Genomic DNA, 21,305 nt, shown 5'->3' on the forward strand with positions numbered 1-21,305 from the left:
CCAAGGAATACATTGCGCCTGCAGTGGTGAATCGGAAACCAATACCGGTCTCACAGGAAAGGATCAAAGCACAGACACTAAGAAGTCTCACTCTTCTGGCACTTAAGGCGGCATTGTGCCTTTTGTATTTAATTCCTGCGTAATTTCATTGTTTCATCGTCAATGTGTATGATCACGGAATACATTGAATCTGCAGTGGTGTATCGGAAACTAATACTGGTCTCACATGGAGTGTTCAAGGCACAGACTGTAGAAGAGTCTCTGATCTTGTACTTTTCGCGGCATTGTGCTTCTTATATTTAATTCCGATGTGATTTCTGTGTTTCATCGTCAATGTGAAGCTCCAAGGAATACATTGAGCCTGCAGTGGTGAATCGGAAACTAATACTGGTCTCACAGGAAAGGACCAAAGCACAGACTCTAAGAAGTCTCACTCTTCTTGCACTAAAGGCGGCAATGTGCCTTTTGCATTTAATTCCGATGTAATTTCTGTGTTTCATCGTCAATGTGTATGTCCAAGGAATACATTGAACTCACAGTGGTGAATCGGAAACTAATACTGGTCTCACAGGAACGGATCAAATCACAGACTCTAAGAAGTCTCACTCTTCTTGCACCTAAGGCGGCATTGTGCTTTTTGTATTTAATTCGGATGTAATTTCAGTGTTTGATTGTCAATGTGTGTATCCAAGGAATACATTGAACATGCAGTGATGTATCGGAAACTAATACTGGTTTAACAGGAAAGGATCAAAGCACAGACACTAAGAAGTCTCACTCCTCATGCACTTATGGCGGCATTGTGCCTTTTGTAATTTCAGTATTTCATCGTCAATGTGTATGTCCAAGGAATACATTGAACCTGCAGTGGCGTATCGGAAACTAATACTGGTCTCAAAGGGAATGCTCAAAGCACCGACTGTAAGAAGAGTCTCTATTCTTGTACTTAAGGCGGCATTGTGCCTTTTGTATTTAATTCCGATGCGATTTCTGTGTTTCATCGTCAATGTGAAGGTCCAAGGAATACATTGAACCTGCAGTGGTGTATCAGAAACTAATACTGGTCTCACAGGGAATGCTCAAAGCACCGACTGTAAGAAGAGTCTCTATTCTTGTACTTTCGGTGGCCTTGTGCATTTTGTATTTTATTCCGTGGCGATTTCTGTGTTTCATCGTCAATGTGAAGGTCCAAGGAATACATTGAACCTGCAGTGGTGTATCGGAAACTAATACTGGTCTCACGGGGAATGTTCAAAACACCGCCTGTAAGAAGAGTCTCTATTCTTGTACTTTCGGCGGCCTTGTGCCTTTTGCATTTAATTCCGATGCGATTTCTGTGTTTCATAGTCAATGTGAATGTCCAAGAAATACTTTGAACCTGCAGTGGTGTATCGGAAAATAATACTGGCCTCACAGGGAATGCTGAAAGCACCGACTGCAAGATGATTCTCTGTTCTTGTACTTAAGGCGGCCTTGTGCCTTTTGTATTTAATTCCGATGCGAATTCTGTGTTTCATAGTCAATGTGAAGGTCCAAGGAATACCTTGAACCTGCAGTGGTGTATCGGAAACTAATACTGCTCTCAGAGGGAATGCTCAAAGCACCGACTGTAAGAAGTGTCTCTATTCTTGTACTTAAGGCGGAATTGTGCCTTTTGTATTTAATTCCGATGCGATTTCTGTGTTTCATCGTCAATGTGTATGTCCAAGGAATACATTGAACCTGCAGTGGTGTATCGGAAACTGATACTGGGTTCAAAGGGAATGCTCAAAGCAGCGACTGTAAGAAGAGTCTCTATTCTGTTAATTAAGGCGGCATTGTGCCATTTGTATTTAATTCCAATGCGATTTCTGTGTTTCATCTTCAATGTGAAGGTCCAAGGAATACATTGAACCTGCAGTGGTGTATCGGAAACTAATACTGGTCTCACAGGAAAGGATCAAAAAATGGACTGTAAGAAGACTCACTCTTCTTGCATTAAGGCGGCATTCTGTCTTTTGTATTTAATTCCGATGTAATTTCACTATTTCATCGTCAATGCGAAAGTCAATGGAATACACTGAACCTACAGCGGTGTTTCGGAAACTAATACTGGTCTCACAGGGAATGCTCAAAGCACGAACTGTAAGAAGAGTCTCTATTCTTGTACTTAAGCCGGCATTGTGCATTTTGTATTTAATTCCGATGCGATTTCTGTGTATCATAGTCAATGTGAAGGTCCAAGGAATACCTTGAACCTGCAGTGGTGTATCGGCAACTAATACTGCTCTCAGAGGCAATGCTCAAAGCATCGACTGTAAGAAGTGTCTCTATTCTTGTACTTAAGGCGGCATTGTGCCTTTTGTATTTAACTCCGATGCGATTTCTGTGTTTCATCGTGAATGTGAAGGTCCAAGGAATTCATTGAACCTGCAGTGGTGTATCGGAAACTATTACTGGCCTCACAGGGATTGCTCAAAGCACCGACTGAAAGAGGAGTCTCTATTCCTGTACTTAAGGCGGCATTGTGCCTTTTGTATTTAATTCCGATGCGATTTCTGTGTTTCATCGTCAATGTGAAGGTCCGAGTTATGCATTAAACCTTCAGTGGTGCATCGGATTCTAGTACTGGTCTCACAGAAAACGGTCAAAGTATAGACTCATAGAAGAGTCTCTCTTCTTGTAAATAAGGCGGCATTGAGGCTTTTGTATTTAATGCCGATGTAATTTCTGTGTTTCATCGTCAATGTGAAGGTCCGAGGAATACATTGAACCTGCAGTGGTGTATCGGAAACTAATACTGGTCTCACAGGGAAAGCTCAAAGCTCCGACTGTAAGAAGTGTCACTATTTTTGTACTTAAGGCAGCATTGTGCCTTTTGTATTTAATTCCAATGCAATTTCTGTGTTTCATCGACAATGTGTATGTCCAAGGAATACATTGAACCAGGAGTGGTGTATAGGAAACTAATACTGGTCTCACAGGAAAGGACCAAAGCACAGACTCTAAGAAGTCTCACTCTTCTTGCACTTAAGGCGGCATTGTGCCTTTTGTATTTAATTCCGATGTAATTTCAGTGTTTAATCGTCAATGTGTATGTCCAAGGAATACATTGAACCTGCAGTGGTGTATGGGAAACTAATACTGGTCTCACAGGGAATGCTCAAAGCACCAACTGTAAGAAGAGTCTCTATTCTTGTACTTACGGTGGCATTGGGCCTTTTGTATTTAATTGCGATGCGATTTCTGTGTTTCATCGTCAATGTGAAGGTCCAAGGAATACATTCAACCTGCAGTGGTGTATCGGAAACTAAAACTGGTCTCACATTAAAGGATCAAATCACAGCCTCTAAGAAGTCTCACTCTTCTTGCCCTTAAACCGGGATATTGCCGTTTGTATTTAATTCCGATGTAATTTCAGTTTTCATCGTCAATGTGAAGGTCCAAGGAATACATTGAACCTGCAGTGGTGTATCGGAAACTAATACGGGTCTCACATTAAAGGATCAAAGGACAGATACTAAGAAGTCTCACTCATCTTGCACTAAAGGCGGCATTGTGCCTTTTGTATTCAATTCCGATGTAATTTCTGTGTTTCATCGTCAATGTTTAGGTCCAAGGAATACATTGAACCTCCAGTGGTGCATCGGAAACTAATACTGGTCACACAGGGCGTGTTCAAGGCACAGACTGTAGAAGAGGCACTATTCTTGTACTTAAGACGGTATTGTGCCTCTTGTATTTAATTCCGTTGTAAGTTCTGTGTTTCATCGTCAATGAGTAGGCCCAAGGAATACATTGCGCCTGCAGTGGTGAATCGGAAACTAACACTGGTCTCACAGGAAAGGATCAAAGCACAGACACTAAGAAGTCTCACTCTTCTGGCACTTAAGGCGGCATTGTGCCGTTTGTATTTAATTCCGATGTAATTTGAGTGTTTCATCGTCAATGTGTATGATCAAGGAATACATTGAATCTGCAGTGGTGTATCGGAAACTAATACTGGTCTCACATGGAGTGTTCGAGGCACAGACTGTAGAAGAGTCTCTGATCTTGTACTTTACGCGGCATTGTGCCTCTTATATTTAATTCCGATGCAATTTCTGTGTTTCATCGTCAATGTGAAGCTCCAAGGAATTCATTGAGCCTGCAGTGGTGAATCGGAAACTAATACTGGTTTCACAGGAAAGGACCAAAGCACAGACTCTTAGAAGTCTCACTCTTCTTGCACTTAAGGCGGCAATGTGCCTTTTGTATTTAATTCCGATGTAATTTCTGTGTTTCATCGTCAATGTGTATGTCCAAGGAATACATTGAACTCACAGTGGTGAATCGGAAACTAATACTGGTCTCACAGTAAAGGATCAAAGCACAGACTCTAAGAAGTCTCACTCTTCTTGCACCTAGGCGGCATTGTGCCTTTTGTATTTAATTCCGATGTAATTTCAGTGTTTGATTGTCAATGTGTGTATCCAAGGAATACATTGAACCTGCAGTGATGTATCGGAAACTAATACTGGTCTCACAAGGAATGCTCAAAGCACTAACTGTAAGAAGAGTCTCTTTTCTTGTACTTAAGCCGGTATTGTGCCTTTTGTATTGAATTCCGATGCGATTTCTGTGTTTCATAGTCAATGTGAAGGTCCAAGGAATACTTTGAAACTGCAGTGGTGTATCGGAAACTAATACTGGTCTCACAGGAAAGGATCATAGAATGGACTCTAAGAAGTCTCACTCTTATTGCATTAAGGCGGCATTGTGTATTTTGTATTTAATTCCGATGTAATTTCAAAGTTTCATCGTCATTGTGTATGTCCAAGGAATACATTGAACCTGCAGTGGTGTATCAGAAACTAATACTGGTCTCACAGGGAATGCTCAAAGCACCGACTGTAAGAAGAGTCTCTATTCCTGTACTTAAGGCGGCATTGTGCCTTTTGTATTTAATTCCGGTGCGATTTCTGTGTTTCATCGTCAATGTGAATGTCCAAGGAATACATTGAACCTGCAGTGATGTATCGAAAACTAATACTGGACTCACAGGGAATGCTCAAAGCACCAACCGTAAGAAGAGTGTCTATTCTTGGACATATGTCGGCATTGTGCCTATTGTATTTAATTCCGATGCGATTTCTGTGTTTCATAGTCAATGTGAAGGTCCAAGGAATACTTTGAACCTGCAGTGGTGTGTCGGAAACTAATACTGGTCTCACAGGGAATGCTCAAAGCACCGACTGTAAGATTAGTCTCTATTCTTGTTCTTAAGGCGGCATTGTGCCTTTTGTATTTAATTCCGATGCGATTTCTGTGTTTTTTAGTCAATGTGAAGGTCCAAGGAATACCTTGAGCCTGCAGTGGTGTATCAGAAACTAATACTGCTCTCAGAGGCAATGCTCAAAGCACCGACTGTAGGAAGTGTCTCTATTCTTGTACTTAAGGCGGCATTGTGCCTTTTGTATTTAATTCCGATGCGATTTCTGTGTTTCATCGTCAATGTGAAGGTCCAAGGAATACATTGAACCTGCAGTGGTGTATCGGAAACTAATACTGGTCTCACAGGACAGGATCAAGGCACAGACTCTAAGAAGTCTCACTCGTCTAGCACTTAAGACGGCATTGTGCCTTTTGTACTTAATTCCGATGTAATTTCAGTATTTCATCGTCAATGTGTATGTCCAAGGAATACATTGAACCTGCAGTGGTGTATCGGAAACTAATACTGGTCTCAAAGGGAATGCTCAAAGCACCGACTGTAAGAAGAGTCTCTATTCTTGTACTTAAGGCGGCATTGTGCTTTTGTATTTAATTCCGATGCGATTTCTGTGTTTCATCGTCAATGTGAAGGTCCAAGGAATACATTGAACCTGCAGTGGTGTATCGGAAACTAATACTGGTCTCACAGGGAATGCTCAAAACACCGACTGTAAGGAGAGTCTCTATTCTTGTACTTAAGGCGGCATTGTGCCTTTTGCATTTAATTCCCATGCGATTTCTGTGTTTCATAGTCAATGTGAAGGTCCAAGGAATACTTTGAACCTGCAGTGGTGTATAGGAAACTTATACTGGTGTCACAGGCAATGCTCAAAGCACCGACTCTAAGAAGAGTCTCTATTCATGTACTTTCGGCTGCCTTGTGCATTTTGTATTTAATTCCGTGGCGATTTCCGTGTTTCATCGTCAATGTGAAGGTCCAAGGAATACTTTGAACCTGCAGAGGTGTATCGGAAACTAATACTGGTCTCACAGGGAATGCTCAAAACACCGACTGTAAGGAGAGTCGCTCTTCTTGTACTTAAGGCGGCATTGTGCTTTTGCATTTAATTCCGATGCGATTTCTGTGACTCATAGTCAATGTGAATGTCCAAGAAATACTTTGAACCTGCAGTGGTGTATCGGAAACTAATACTGGTCTCACAGGAAAGGACAAAGCACAGCCTCTAAGAAGTCTCACTCTTCTTGCACTTAAAGCGGCATTGTGCCTTTTGTATTTAATTCCGATGTAATTTGAGTGTTTAATCGTCAATGTGTATGTCCAAGGAATACATTGAACCTGCAGTGGTGTAGCGGAAAGTAATACTGGTCTCACAGGTAATGCTCAAAGCACTAACTGTAAGAAGAGTCTCTATTCTTGTACTTAAGCCGGCATTGTGCTTTTTGTATTTAATTCCGATGCGATTTCGGTGTGTCATAGTCAATGTGAAGGTCCAAGGAATACATTGAACCTGCAGTGGTGTATCGGAAACTAATACCGGTCTCACAGGAAAGGATCAAAGCACAGACTCTAAGAAGTCTCACTCTTCTTGCACTTAAGGCGGCATTGTGCCTTTTGTATTTAATTCCGATGTAATATCAGTGTTTCATCGTCAATGTGTATGTGCAAGGAATACATTGAACCTACAGTGGTGGATCGGAAACTAATACTGGTCTCACAGGTACTGATCAAAGCACAGACTCTAAGAAGTCTCACTCTTCTTGCATTTAAGGCGGCATTGTGCCTTTTGTATTTAATTTCGATGTAATTTCAGTGTTTCATCGTCAATGTGTATGTCTAAGGAATACATTGAACCTACAGTGGTGTATCGGAAACTAATACTGGTCTCACAGGGAGTGTTCAAGGCACAGACTGTAGAAGAGTCTCTGATCTTGTACTTTACGCGGCATTGTGCTTCTTGTATTTAAATCCGATGCGATTTCTGTGCTTCATCGTCAATGTGAAAGTCCAAGGAATACATTGAACCTGCAGTGGTGTATCGGAAAGTAATACTGGTCTCACAGGGAATGCTCAAAGCACTAACTGTAAGAAGAGTCTCTATTCTTGTACGTAAGCCGGCATTGTGCCTTTTGTATTTAATTCCGATGTGATTTCTGTGTTTCATAGTCAATGTGAAGGTCCAAGGAATACTTGGAACCTGCAGTGGTGAATCGGAAACTAATACTGCTCTCAGAGGGAATGCTCAAAGCATCGACTGTAAGAAGTGTCTCCATTCTTGTATTTGAGGCGGCATTGTGCATTTTGTATTTAATTCCGATACGATTTCTGTGTTTCATAGTCAATGTGAAGGTGCACGGAATACTTTGAACCTGCAGTGGTGTATCGGAAACAAATACTGGACTCACAGGGAATGCTCAAAGCACCGACTGTAAGAAGAGTCTCTGTTCTTGTACTTAAGGCCGCCTTGTGCCTTTTGTATTTAATTCCGATGCGATTTCTGTGTTTCATAGTCAATGTGAAGGTCCAAGGAATACCTTGAACCTGAAGTGGTGTATCGGAAACTAATACTGCTCTCAGAGGGAATGCTCAAAGCACCGACTGTAAGAAGATCCTCTATTCTTGTAATTAAGGCGGCATTGTGCCTTTTATATTTAATTCCGATGCGATTTCTGGGTTTCATCGTCAATGTGAAGGTCCAAGGAATACATTGAACCTGCAGCGGTGTATCGGAAACTAATACTGGTTTCACAGGGAATGCTCAAAGCACCGACTGTAAGAAGAGTCTCTTTTCTTGTACTTAAGGCGGCATTGTGCCTTTTGTATTTAATTCCGATGAGATATCTGTGTTTCATCATCAATGCGAAAGTCAAAGGAATACACTGAACCTACAGCGGTGTTTTGGAAACTAATACTGGTCTCACAGGGAATGCTCCAAGCACGAACTGTAAGAAGAGTCTCTATTCTTGTACTTAAGCCGGCATTGTGCATTTTGTATTTAATTCCGATTCGATTTCAGTGCTTCATAGTCAATGTGAAGGTACAAGGAATACTTTGAACCTGCAGTGGTGTATCGGAATCTAATATTGCTCTCAGAGGGAATGCTCAAAGCACCGACTGTAAGTAGTGTCTCTATTCTTGTACTTAAGGCGGCATTGTGCCCTTTGTATTTAATTCCGATCTATTTCTGTGTTTCATCTTCAATGTGAAGGTCCAAGGAATACATTGAACCTGCAGTGGTGTATCGGAAACTAATACCGGTCTCACAGGGAATGCTTAAAGCACCGACTGTAAGTAGAGTCTCTATTCTTGTACTTAAGGCGGCCTTGTGCCTTTTGTATTTAATTCGGATGCGATTTCTGTGTTTCATAGTCAATGTGAAGGTCCAAGGAATACCTTGAACCGGCAGTGGTGTATCGGAAACTAATACTGCTCTCAGAGGGAATGCTCAAAGCACCGACTGTAAGAAGTGTCCATATTCTTGTACTTAAGGCGGCATTGTGCCTTTTGTATTTTATTACGATGCGTTTTCTGTGTTTCATCGTCAATGTGCAGGTCCAAGGAATACATTGAACCTGCAGTGGTGTATCGGAAACAAATACTGGTCTCACAGGGAATGCTCATAGCACCGACTGTAACAAGAATCTCTATTCTTGACCTTAGGCGGCATTGTGTTTTTGTATTTATTTCCGATGCGATTTCTGTGTTTCATTGTCAATATGAAGGTCCAAGGAATACACTGAACCTGCAGTTGTGTATCGGAAACTAATACTGGTCTCACAGGGAATGCTCAAAGCACCGACTGTAAGAAGAGTCTCTATTCTTGCACTCTAGGCGGCATTGTGCCTTTTTTTTTAATTCCGATGTAATTTCAGGGTTTCATCGTCAATGTGTATGTCAAGGAATACATTGAAGCTGCAGTGGTTTATCGGAAATGAATACTGGTCTCACAGGGAATATTCAAAGCACTGACTGTAAGAAGGGTCTCTACTCCTGGACTTAAGGCAGCATTGTGAATTTTGTATTTAATTCCTATGCGATTTCTGTGTTTCATCGTCAATGTGAAGCTCCAAGCAATAGATTGAACCTGCAGTGGTGTATCGGAAAATAATACTGGTCGCACAGGAAAGGATCAAGGCACAGACTCTAAGAAGTCACACTCTTCTTGCACTTAAGGCGGCATTGTGCCTTTTGTATTTAATTCCGATGTAATTTCAGTGTTTCATCGTCAATGTGTATGTCCAAGGAATACATTGAACCTGCAGTGGTGTATCGGAAACTAATACTGGTCTCACAGGGAATGCTAAAGCACCGACTGTTAGAAGAGTCTCTATTCTTGTACTTAAGGCGGCATTGTGCCTTTTGTATTTAAATCCGATGCGATTTCTGTGTTTCATAGTCAATGTGAAGGTCCAAGGAATACCTTGGACCTGCAGTGGTGTATCGGAATTTAATACTGCTCTCAGAGGCAATGCTCAAAGCACCGACTGTAAGAAGTGTCTCTATTCTTGTACTTAAGGCGGCATTTTGCCTTTTGTATTTAATTCCGATGCGATTTCTGTGTTTCATCGTCACTGTGAAGGTCCAAGGAATACATTGAATCTGCAGTGGTGTATCGGAAACTATTACTGGTCTCACAGGGAATGCTCAAAGCACCGACTGTAAGAAGAGTCTCTATTCTTGTAATTAAGGCGGCATTGTGCCTTTTGTATTTAATTCCGATGCGATATCTATGTTTCATCGTCAATGCGAAAGTCAAAGGAATACACTGAACCTACAGCGGTGTTTTGGAAACTAATACTGGTCTCACAGGGAATGCTCAAAGCACGAACTGTAAGAAGAGTCTCTATTCTTGTACTTAAGCCGGCATTGTGCATTTTGTATTTAATTCCGATTCGATTTCAGTGTTTCATAGTCAATGTGAAGGTACAAGGAATACTTTGAACATGTAGTGGTGTATCGGAAACTAATACTGCTCTCGGAGGGAATGCTCAAAGCACCGACTGTAAGAAGTGTCTCTATTCTTGTACTTAAGGCGGCATTGTGCCCTTTGTATTTAATTCCGATCTATTTCTGTGTTTCATCTTCAATGTGAAGGTCCATGGAATACATTGAAATTGCAGTGGTGTATCGGAAACTAATACTGGTCTCACAGGGAATGCTAAAGCACCGACTGTAAGAAGTGTCTCTATTCTTGTACTTAAGGCGGCATTGTGCCTTTTGTATTTTATTCCGATGCGTTTTCTGTGTTTCATCGTCAATGTGCAGGTCCAAGGAATACATTGAACCTGCAGTGGTGTATCGGAAACATATACTGGTCTCACAGGGAATGCTCAAAGCACCGACTGTAACAAGAATCACTATTCTTGACCTTAGGCGGCATAGTGTTTTTGTATTTAATTCCGATGCGATTTCTGTGTTTCATTGTCAATATGAAGGTCCAAGGAATACACTAAACCTGCAGTTGAGTATCGGAAACTATTACTGGTCTCACAGGGAATGCTCAAAGCACCGACTGTAAGAAGAGTCTTTATTCTTGCACTTAAGGCGGCATTGTGCCTTTTTTTTAATTCCGATGTAATTTCAGTGTTTCATCGTCAATGTGTATGACAAGGAATACATTGAAGCTGCAGTGGTTTATCGGAAATGAATACTGGTCTCACAGGCAATATTCAAAGCACTGACTGTAAGAAGGGTCTCCACTCCTGGACTTAAGGCAGCATTGTGAATTTTGCATTTAATTCCTATGCGATTTCTGTGTTTCATCGTCAATGTGAAGCTCCAAGCAATAGATTGAACCTGCAGTGGTGTATCGGAAAATAATACTGGTCGCACAGGAAAGGATCAAGGCACAGACTCTAAGAAGTCACACTCTTCTTGCACTTAAGGCGGCATTGTGCCTTTTGTATTTAATTCCGATGTAATTTCAGTGTTTCATCGTCAATGTGTATGTCTCAAGGAATACATTGAAATTGCAGTGGTGTATCGGAAACTAATACTGGTCTCACAGGGAATGCTAAAGCACCGACTGTAAGAAGAGTCTCTATTCTTGTACTTAAGGCGGCATTCTGCCCTTTGTATTTAATTCCAATGCGATTTCTGTGTTTCATCGTCAATGTGAAGGTCCAAGGAATACATTGAACCTGCAATGGTGTATCGGAAACTAATACTGGTCTCACAGGGAGTGCTCAAAGCACCGACTGTAAGAAGAGTCTCTATTCTTGTACTTAAGGCGGCATTGTGCCTTTTGTATTTAAATCCGATGCGATTTCTGTGTTTCATAGTCAATGTGAAGGTCCAAGGAATACCTTGAACCGGCAGTGGTGTATCGGAAACTAATACTGCTCTCAGAGGCAATGCTCAAAGCACCGACTGTAAGAAGTGTCTCTATTCTTGTACTTAAGGCGGCATTTTGCCTTTTCTATTTAATTCCGATGCGATTTCTGTGTTTCATCGTCACTGTGAAGGTCCAAGGAATACATTGAATCTGCAGTGGTGTATCGGAAACTATTACTGGTCTCACAGGGAATGCTCAAAGCACCGACTGTAAGAAGAGTCTCTATTCTTGTAATTAAGGCGGCATTGTGCCTTTTGTATTTAATTCCGATGCGATTTCTGTGTTTCATCGTCAATGGGAAGGTCCAGGGAATATATTGAACATGCAGTGGTGTATCGGAAACTAATACCGGTCTCACATTGAATGCTCAAAGCACCGACTGTAAAAAGAGTCTCTATTCTTGTACTTAAGGCGGCATTGTGCCCTTTGTATTTAATTCCGATCTATTTCTGTGTTTCATCTTCAATTTGAAGGTCAAAGGAATACATTGAACCTGCAGTGGTGTATCGGAAACTAATACTGGTCTCACAGGGAATGCTTAAAGCACCGACTGTAAGAAGAGTCTCTATTCTTGTACTTAAGGCGGCATTGTGCCTTTTGTATTTAATTCCGATGCGATATCTGTGTTTCATCGTCAATGCGAAAGTCAAAGGAATACACTGAACCTACAGCGATGTTTTGGAAACTAATACTGGTCTCACAGGGAATGCTCAAAGCACGAACTGTAAGAAGAGTCTCTATTCTAGTACTTAAGCCGGCATTGTGCATTTTGTATTTAATTCCGATTCGATTTCAGTGTTTCATAGTCAATGTGAAAGTACAAGGAATACTTTGAACCTGCAGTGGTGTATCGGAAACTAATACTGCTCTCAGAGGGAATGCTCAAAGAACCGACTGTAAGAAGTGTCTCTATTCTTGTACTTAAGGCGGCATTGTGCCCTTTGTATTTAATTCCGATCTATTTCTGTGTTTCATCTTCAATTTGAAGGTCCAAGGAATACATTGAACCTGCAGTGGTGTATCGGAAACTAATACTGGTCTCACAGGGAATGCTTGAAGCACCGACTGTAAGAAGAGTCTCTATTCTTGTACTTAAGGCGGCCTTGTGCCTTTTGTATTTAATTCGGATGCGATTTCTGTGTTTCATAGTCAATTTGAAGGTCCAAGGAATACCTTGAACCGGCAGTGGTGTATCGGAAACTAATACTGCTCTCAGAGGAAATGTTCAAAGCACCGACTGTAAGAAGTGTCTCTATTCTTGTACTTAAGGCGGCATTGTGCCTTTTGTATTTTATTCCGATGCGTTTTCTGTGTTTCATCGTCAATGTGCAGGTCCAAGGAATACATTGAACCTGCAGTGGTGTATCGGAAACAAATACTGGTCTCACAGGGAATGCTCAAAGCACCGACTGTAACAAGAATCTCTATTCTTAACCTAACGCGGCATAGTGTTTTTGTATTTAATTCCGATGCGATTTCTGTGTTTCATTGTCAATATGAAGGTCCAAGGAATACACTGAACCTGCAGTTGTGTATCGGAAACTAATGCTGGTCTCACAGGGAATGCTCAAAGCACCGACTGTAAGAAGAGTCTCTATTCTTGCACTTAAGGCGGCATTGTGCCTTTTTTTTTTCATTCCGATGTAATTTCAGTGTTTCATCGTCAATGTGTATGACAAGGAATACATTGAAGCTGCAGTGGTTTATCGGAAATGAATACTGGTCTCACAGGCAATATTCAAAGCACTGACTGTAAGAAGGGTCTCTACTCCTGGACTTAAGGCAGCATTGTGAATTTTGCATTTAATTCCGATGCGATTTCTGTGTTTCATCGTCAATGTGAAGCTCCAAGCAATAGATTGAACCTGCAGTGGTGTATCGGAAAATAATACTGGTCGCACAGGAAAGGATCAAGGCACAGACTCTAAGAAGTCACACTCTTCTTGCACTTAAGGCGGCATTGTGCCTTTTGTATTTAATTCCGATGTAATTTCAGAGTTTCATCGTCAATGTGTATGTCCAAGGAATACATTGAACCTGCAGTGGTGTATCGGAAACTAATACTGGTCTCACAGGGAATGCTAAAGCACCGACTGTAAGAAGAGTCACTATTCTTGTACTTAAGGCGGCATTCTGCCCTTTGTATTTAATTCCGATGCGATTTCTGTGTTTCATCGTCAATGTGAAGGACCAAGGAATACATTGAACCTGCAGTGGTGTATCGGACACTAATACTGGTCTCACAGGGAGTGCTCAAAGCACCGACTGTAAGAAGAGTCTCTATTCTTGTACTTAAGGCGGCATTGTGCCTTTTGTATTTAAATCCGATGCGATTTCTGTGTTTCATAGTCAATGTGAAGGTCCAAGGAATACCTTGAACCTGCAGTGGTGTATCGGAAACTAATACTGCTCTCAGAGGCAATGCTCAAAGCACCGACTGTAAGAAGTGTCTCTATTCTTGTACTTAAGGCGGCATTTTGCCTTTTCTATTTAATTCTGATGCGATTTCTGTGTTTCATCGTCACTGTGAAGGTCCAAGGAATACATTGAATCTGCAGTGGTGTATCGGAAACTATTACTGGTCTCACAGGGAATGCTCAAAGCACCGACTGTAAGAAGAGTCTCTATTCTTGTACTCAAGGCGGCATTGCGCCTTATGTATTTAATTCCGATGCGATTTCTGTGTCTCATAGTCAATGTGAAGGTCCAAGGAATACTTTGAACCTGCAGTGGTGTATCGGAAACTAATACTGCTCTCAGAGGGAATGCTCAAAGCTCCGACTGTAAGAAGTGTCTCTATTCTTGTACTTAAGGCGGCATTGTGCCTTTTGTATTTAATTCCGATGCGATTTCTGTGTTTCATAGTCAATGTGAAATTCCGAGGAATACTTTGAACCTTCAGTGGTGTATCGGAAGCTAATACTGGTCTCAGAGGCAATGCTCAAAGCACCGACTGAGAGAAGTGTCTGTATTCTTGTACTTAAGGCGGCATTGTGCCTTTTGTATTTAGTTCTGATGCGATTTCTGTGTTTCATAGTCAATGTGAAGGTCCAAGGAATACTTTGAACCTGCAGTGGTGTATCGGAAACTAATACTGCTCTCAGAGGGAATGCTCAAAGCTCCGACTGTAAGAAGAGTCTCTATTCTTGTACTTAAGGCGGCATTGTGCCTTTTGTATTTAATTCCGATGCGATATCTGTGTTTCATCGTCAATGCGAAAGTAAAAGGAATACACTGAACCTACAGCGGTGTTACGGAAACTAATACTGGTCTCACAGGAAATGCTCAAAGCACGAACTGTAAGAAGAGTCTCTATTCTTGTACTTAAGCCGGCATTGTTCATTTTGTATTTAATTCCGATGCGATTTCAGTGTTTCATAGTCAATGTGAAGGTACAAGGAATACTTTGAACCTGCAGTGGTGTATCGGAAACTAATACTGCTCTCAGAGGGAATGCTCAAAGCACCGACTGTAAGAAGTGTCTCTATTCTTGTACTTAAGGCGGCATTGTGCCCTTTGTATTTAATTCCGATGCGATTTCTGTGTTTCATAGTTACTGTGAGGGTCCAAGGAATACCTTGAACCTGCAGTGGTGTATCGGCAACTAATACTGCTCTCAGAGGCAATGCTCAAAGCACCGACTGTAAGAAGTGTCTCTATTCTCGTACTTAAGGCGGCATTGTGCCTTTTGTATTTAATTCCGATGCGATTTCTGTGTTTCATAGTCAATGTGAAGGTCCAAGGAATACCTTGAACCGGCAGTGGTGTATCGGAAACTAATACTGCTCTCAGAGGGAATGCTCAAAGCACCGACTGTAAGAAGTGTCTCTATTCTTGTACTTAAGGCGGCATTGTGCCTTTTGTATTTAATTCCGATGCGATATCTGGGTTTCAGCGTCAATGTGAAGGTCCAAGGGATACATTGGACGTGCAGTGGTGTATCGGAAACTAATACTGGCCTCACAGGGAATGCTCAAATCACCGACTGTTAGATGAGTCTGTATTCTTGTACTTAAGCCGGCATTGTGCCTTTTGTAATTAATTGCGATGCGATTTCTGTGTTTTATCGTCAACTTGATGTTCCAAGGAATACATTGAACCTGCAGTTGTGTATCGGAAACTAATACTGGTCTCACAGGGAATGCTCAAAGCACCAACTGTAAGAAGAATCCCTATTCTTAAATTTAAGGCAGCATTGTGCCATTTGTATTTAATTCCGATGCGATTTCTGTGTTTCATCGTCATTGTGAAGGTCCAAGGAATACACTGTACTTTCAGTTGTGTATCGGAAACTAATACTGGTCTCACAGGGATTGCTCAATGCACCGACTGTAAGAAGAGTCCTTATTCTTGCACTTAAGGCGGCATTGTGCCTTTTGTATTTAATTCCGATGTAATTTCAGTGTTTTATCGTCAATGTGTATGACAAGAAATACATTGAAACTACAGTGGTGTATCGGAAATTAATACTGGCCTCACAGGGATTGCTCAAAGCACCAACTGTAAGAAGGGTCTCTACTCCTTTACTTAAGGCGGCATTGTGCCTTTTGTATTTAATTTCGATGCGATTGCTGTGTTTCATCGTCAATTTGAAGCTCCAAGCAATACATTGTACCTGCAGTGGTGTATCGGAAACTAATACTGGTCTCACAGGGAACGCTCAAAGCACCGACAGTAAGAAGAGTCTCTATTCTTGTACTTCAGTCGGCATTGTGCCTTTTGTATTTTATTCCGATGCGTTTTCTGTGTTTCATCGTCAATGTGAAGGTCCAAGGAATACATTGAACCTGCAGTGGTGAATCGGAAACAAATACGGCTCTCACAGGGAATGCTCAAAGCACCGACTGTAACAAGAATCTCTATCCTCGACCTTAGGCGGCATTGTGTTTTTGTATTTAATTCCGATGCGATTTCTGTGTTTCATTGTCAATATGAAGGTTCAAGGAATACAGTGAACCTGCAGTTGTGTATCGGAAACTAATACTGGTCTCACAGGGAATGCTCAAAGCACCGACTGTAAGAAGAGTCTCTATTTTTGCACATAAGGCGGCATTGTGCCTTTTTTTTTAATTCCCATGTAATTTCAATGTTTCATCGTCAATGTGTATGACAAGGAATACATTGAAGCTGCTGTGGTTTGTGGGAAATGAATACTGGTCTCACAGGGAATATTCAAAGCACCGACTGTAAGAAGTGTCTCTATTCTTGTACTTAAGGCGGCATTGTGCCCTTTGTATTTCATTCCGAAGCGATTTCTGTGTTTCATCGTCAATGTGAAGCTCCAAGCAATACATTCAACCTGCAGTGGTGTATCGGAAAATAATACTGGTCGCACGGGAAAGGATCAAGGCACCGACTCTAAGAAGTCACACTCTTCTTGCACTTAAGGCGGCATTGTGCCTTTTGTATTTAATTCCGATGTAATTTCAGTGTTTCATCGTCAATGTGTATGTCCAAGGAATACATTGAACCTGCAGTGGTGTATCGGAAACTAATACTGGTCTCACAGGGAATGCTAAAGCACCGACTGTAAGAAGAGTCTCTATTCTTGTACTTAATTCGGCATTCTGCCTTTTGTATTTAATTCCGATGCTATTTCTGTGTTTCATCGTCAATGTGAAGGTCCAAGGAATACATTGAACCTGCAGTGGTGTACCGGAAACTAATACTGGTCTCACAGGGAGTGCTCAAAGCACCGACTGTAAGAAGAGTCTCTATTCTTGTACTTAAGGCGGCATTGTGCCTTTTGTATTTAAATCCGATGCAATTTCTGTGTTTCATAGTCAATGTGAAGGTCCAAGGAATACCTTGAACCTGCAGTGGTGTATCGGAAACTAATACTGCTCTCAGAGGCAATGCTCAAAGCACCGTCTGTAAGTAGTGTCTCTATTCTTGTACTTAAGGCGGCATTTTGCCTTTTCTTTTTAATTCCGATGCGATTTCTGCGTTTCATCGTCACTGTGAAGGTCCAAGGAATACATTCAATCTGCAGTGGTGTATCGGAAACTATTACTGGTCTCACAGGGTATGCTCAAAGCACCGACTGTAAGAAGAGTCTCTATTCCTGTAATTAAGGCGGCATTGTGCCTTTTGTATTTAATTCCGATGCGATTTCTGTGTTTCATCGTCAATGGGAAGGTCCAGGGAATATATTGAACATGCAGTGGTTTATCGGAAACTAATACTGGTCTCACAGGAAAGGTTCAAAGAATGGACTCTAAGAAGTCTCACTCTTCTTGCATTAAGGCGGTATTGTGTCTTTTGTATTTAATTCCGATGTAATTTCAGTGTTTCATCGTCATTTTGTATGACCAGGGAATACATTGAACCTGCAGTGGTGTATCGGAAACTAATACTGGTCTCACAGGAAATGCTCAAAGCACCGACTATAAGAGGAGTCTCTATTCTTGTACTCAAGGCGGCATTGTGCCTTATGTATTTAATTCCGATGCGATTTCTGTGTTTCATAGTCAATGTGAAGGTCCAAGGAATACCTTGAACTTGCAGTGGTGTATCGGAAACTGATACTGCTCTCAGAGGGAATGCTCAAAGCACCGACTGTAAGAAGAGTCTCTATTCTTGTACTTAAGGCGGCATTGTGCCTTTTGTATTTAGTTCCGATGTGATTTCTGTGTTTCATCGTCAATGTGAATGTCAAAGGAATACATTGAACCTGCAGTGGTGTATCGGAAACTAATACTGGTCTCACAGGAAATGCTCAAAGCACCGACTATAAGAGGAGTCTCTATTCTTGTACTCAAGGCGGCATTGTGCCTTTTGTATTTAATTCCGATGTAATTTCAGTATTTCATCGTCAATGTGTATGACAAGGAAAACATTGAACCTGCAGTGGTGTATCGGAAATTAATACTGGCCTCACAGGGAATGCTCAAAGCACTAACTGTAAGAAGAGTCTGTATTCTTGTACTTAAGCCGGCATTGTGCCCTTTGTATTTAATTCCGATGCGATATCTGTGATTCATAGTCAATGTGAAGATTCAAGGAATACTTTGAACCTGCAGTGGTGTATCGGAAACTAATACTTGTCCCACAGGAAATGCTCAGAACACCGACTGTAAGAAGAGTCTCTATTCTTGTACTTAAGACGGCATTGTGCCTTTTGTATTTAATTCCGATGCGATTTCTGTGTTTCATCGTCAATGTGAATGTCCAAGGAATACATTGAACCTGCAGTGGTGTATCGGAAATTAATACTGGTCTCACAGGAAATGCTCAAAACACCGACTTTAAGAAGAGTCTCTATTCTTGTACTTAAGGCGGTTTTGTGCCTTTTGCATTTACTTCCGATGCGATTACTGTGTTTCATAGTCAATGTGAAGGTCCAAGGAATACTTTGAACCTGCAGTGGTGTATCGGAAACTAATACTGGTCTCACAGGGTAAGCTCAAAGCACCGGCTGTAAGAAGAGTCTCTATTCTTGTACTTAAGGCGGCATTGTGCCTATTGTATTTAATTCCGATGCGATTTCTGTGTTTCATAGTCAATGTGAAGGTCCAAGGAATACATTGAACCTGCAGTGGTGTATCGGAAACTAATACTGGTCTCACAGGAAAAGCTCAAAACACCGACTGTAAGAAGTATCTCTATTCTTGTACTTAAGGCGGCTTTGTGCCTTTTGCATTTACTTCCGATGCGATTACTGTATTTCATAGTCAATGTGAAGGTCCAAGGAATACTTTGAACCTGCAGTGGTGTGTCGGAAACTAATACTGGTCTCACAGGGTAAGCTCAATGCACCGGCTGTAAGAAGAGTCTCTATTCTTGTACTTAAGACGGCATTGTGCCAATTGTATTTAATTCCGATGCGATTTCTGTGTTTCATAGTCAATGTGAAAGTCCAAGGATTACATTGAACCTGCAGTGGTGTATCGGAAACTATTACTGGCCTCACAGGGAATGCTCAAAGCACCGACTGTAAGAAGAGTCTCTATTCTTGTAATTAAGGCGGCATTGTGCCTTTTGGATTTAGTTCCGATGCGATTTCTGTGTTTCATCGTCAATGTGTATGACAAGGAATACATTGAACCTGCAGTGGTGTATCGGAAACTCATACTGGTCTCACAGGAAAGGATCAAGGCACAGACTCTAAGAAGTCTCACTCTTCTAGCACTTAAGGCGGCATTGTGCCTTTTGTATTTAATTCGGATGTAATTTCAGTATTTCATCGTCATTGTGTATGTCCAAGGAATACATTGAACCTACAGTGGTGTATCGGAAACTAATACTGGTCTCACAGGGAATGCTCAAAGCACCGACTGTAAGAAGAGTCTCTATTCTTGTACTTAAGGCGGCATTGTGCCTTTTGTATTTAATTCCGATGTAATTTCAGTGTTTCATCGTCAATGTGTATGACAAGGAATACATTGAACCTGCAGTGGTGTATCGGAAATTAATTCTGACCTCACAGGGAATGCTCAAAGCACTAACTGTAAGAAGAGTCTGTATTCTTGTACTTAAGCCGGCATTGTGCCCTTTGTATTTAATTCCGATGCGATTTCTGTGATTCATAGTCAATGTGAAGATTCAAGGAATACTTCGAACCTGCAGTGGTGTATCGGAAACTAATATTGGTCCCACAGGAAATGTTCAAAACACCGACTGTAAGAAGAGTCTTTATTCTTGTACTTAAGACGGCATTGTGCCTTTTGTATTTAATTCCGATGCGATTTCTGTGTTTCATCGTCAATGTGAAGGTCCAAGGAATACATTGAACCTGCAGTGCTGTATCGGAAACTAATACTGGTCTCACAGGAAAAGCTCAAAACACCGACTGTAAGAAGTATCTCTATTCTTGTACTTAAGGCGGCTTTGTGCCTTTTGCATTTACTTCCGATGCGATTACTGTGTTTCATAGTCAATGTGAAGGTCCAAGGAATACTTTGAACCTGCAGTGGTGTATCGGAAACTAATACTGGTCTCACAGGGTAAGCTCAATGCACCGGCTGTAAGAAGAGTCTCTATTCTTGTACTTAAGACGGCATTGTGCCTATTGTATTTAATTCCGATGCGATTTCTGTGTTTCATAGTCAATGTGAAGGTCCAAGGAATACCTTGAACCTGCAGTGGTGTATCGGAAATTAATACTGCTCTCAGAGGGAATGCTCAAAGCACCGACTGTAAGAAGAGTCTCTATTCTTGTACTTAAGGCGGGATTGTGCCTTTTGTATTTCATTCCGATGCGATTTCTGTGTTTCATCGTCATGTGAAGGTTCTAGGAATACATTGAACCTGCAGTGGTGTATCGGAAACTATTACTGGCCTCACAGGGAATGCTCAAAGCACCGACTGTAAGAAGAGTCTCTATTCTTGTAATTAAGGCGGCATTGTGCCTTTTGCATTTAGTTCCGATGCGATTTCTGTGTTTCATCGTCAATGTGTATGACAAGGAATACATTGAAACTGCAGTGGTGTATCGGAAACTCATACTGGTCTCACAGGAAAGGATCAAGGCACAGACTCTAAGAAGTCTCACTCTTCTAGCACTTAAGGCAGCATTGTGCCTTTTGTATTTTATTCGGATGTAATTTCAGTATTTCGTCGTCAATGTGTATGTCCAAGAAATACATTGAACCTACAGTGGTGTATCGGAAACTAATACTGAACTCACAGGGAATGCTCAAAGCACCGACTGTAAGAAGAGTCTCTATTCTTGTACTTGAGGCGGCCTTGTGCCTTTTGTATTTAATTCCGATGCGATTTCTGTGTTTCATAGTCAATGTGAAGGTCCAAGGAATACATTGAACCTGCAATGGTGTATCG

Source organism: Schistocerca serialis, chromosome 6, assembly GCF_023864345.2.
Source record: "Schistocerca serialis cubense isolate TAMUIC-IGC-003099 chromosome 6, iqSchSeri2.2, whole genome shotgun sequence".
Taxonomy (NCBI): Eukaryota; Metazoa; Arthropoda; class Insecta; order Orthoptera; family Acrididae; genus Schistocerca; species Schistocerca serialis.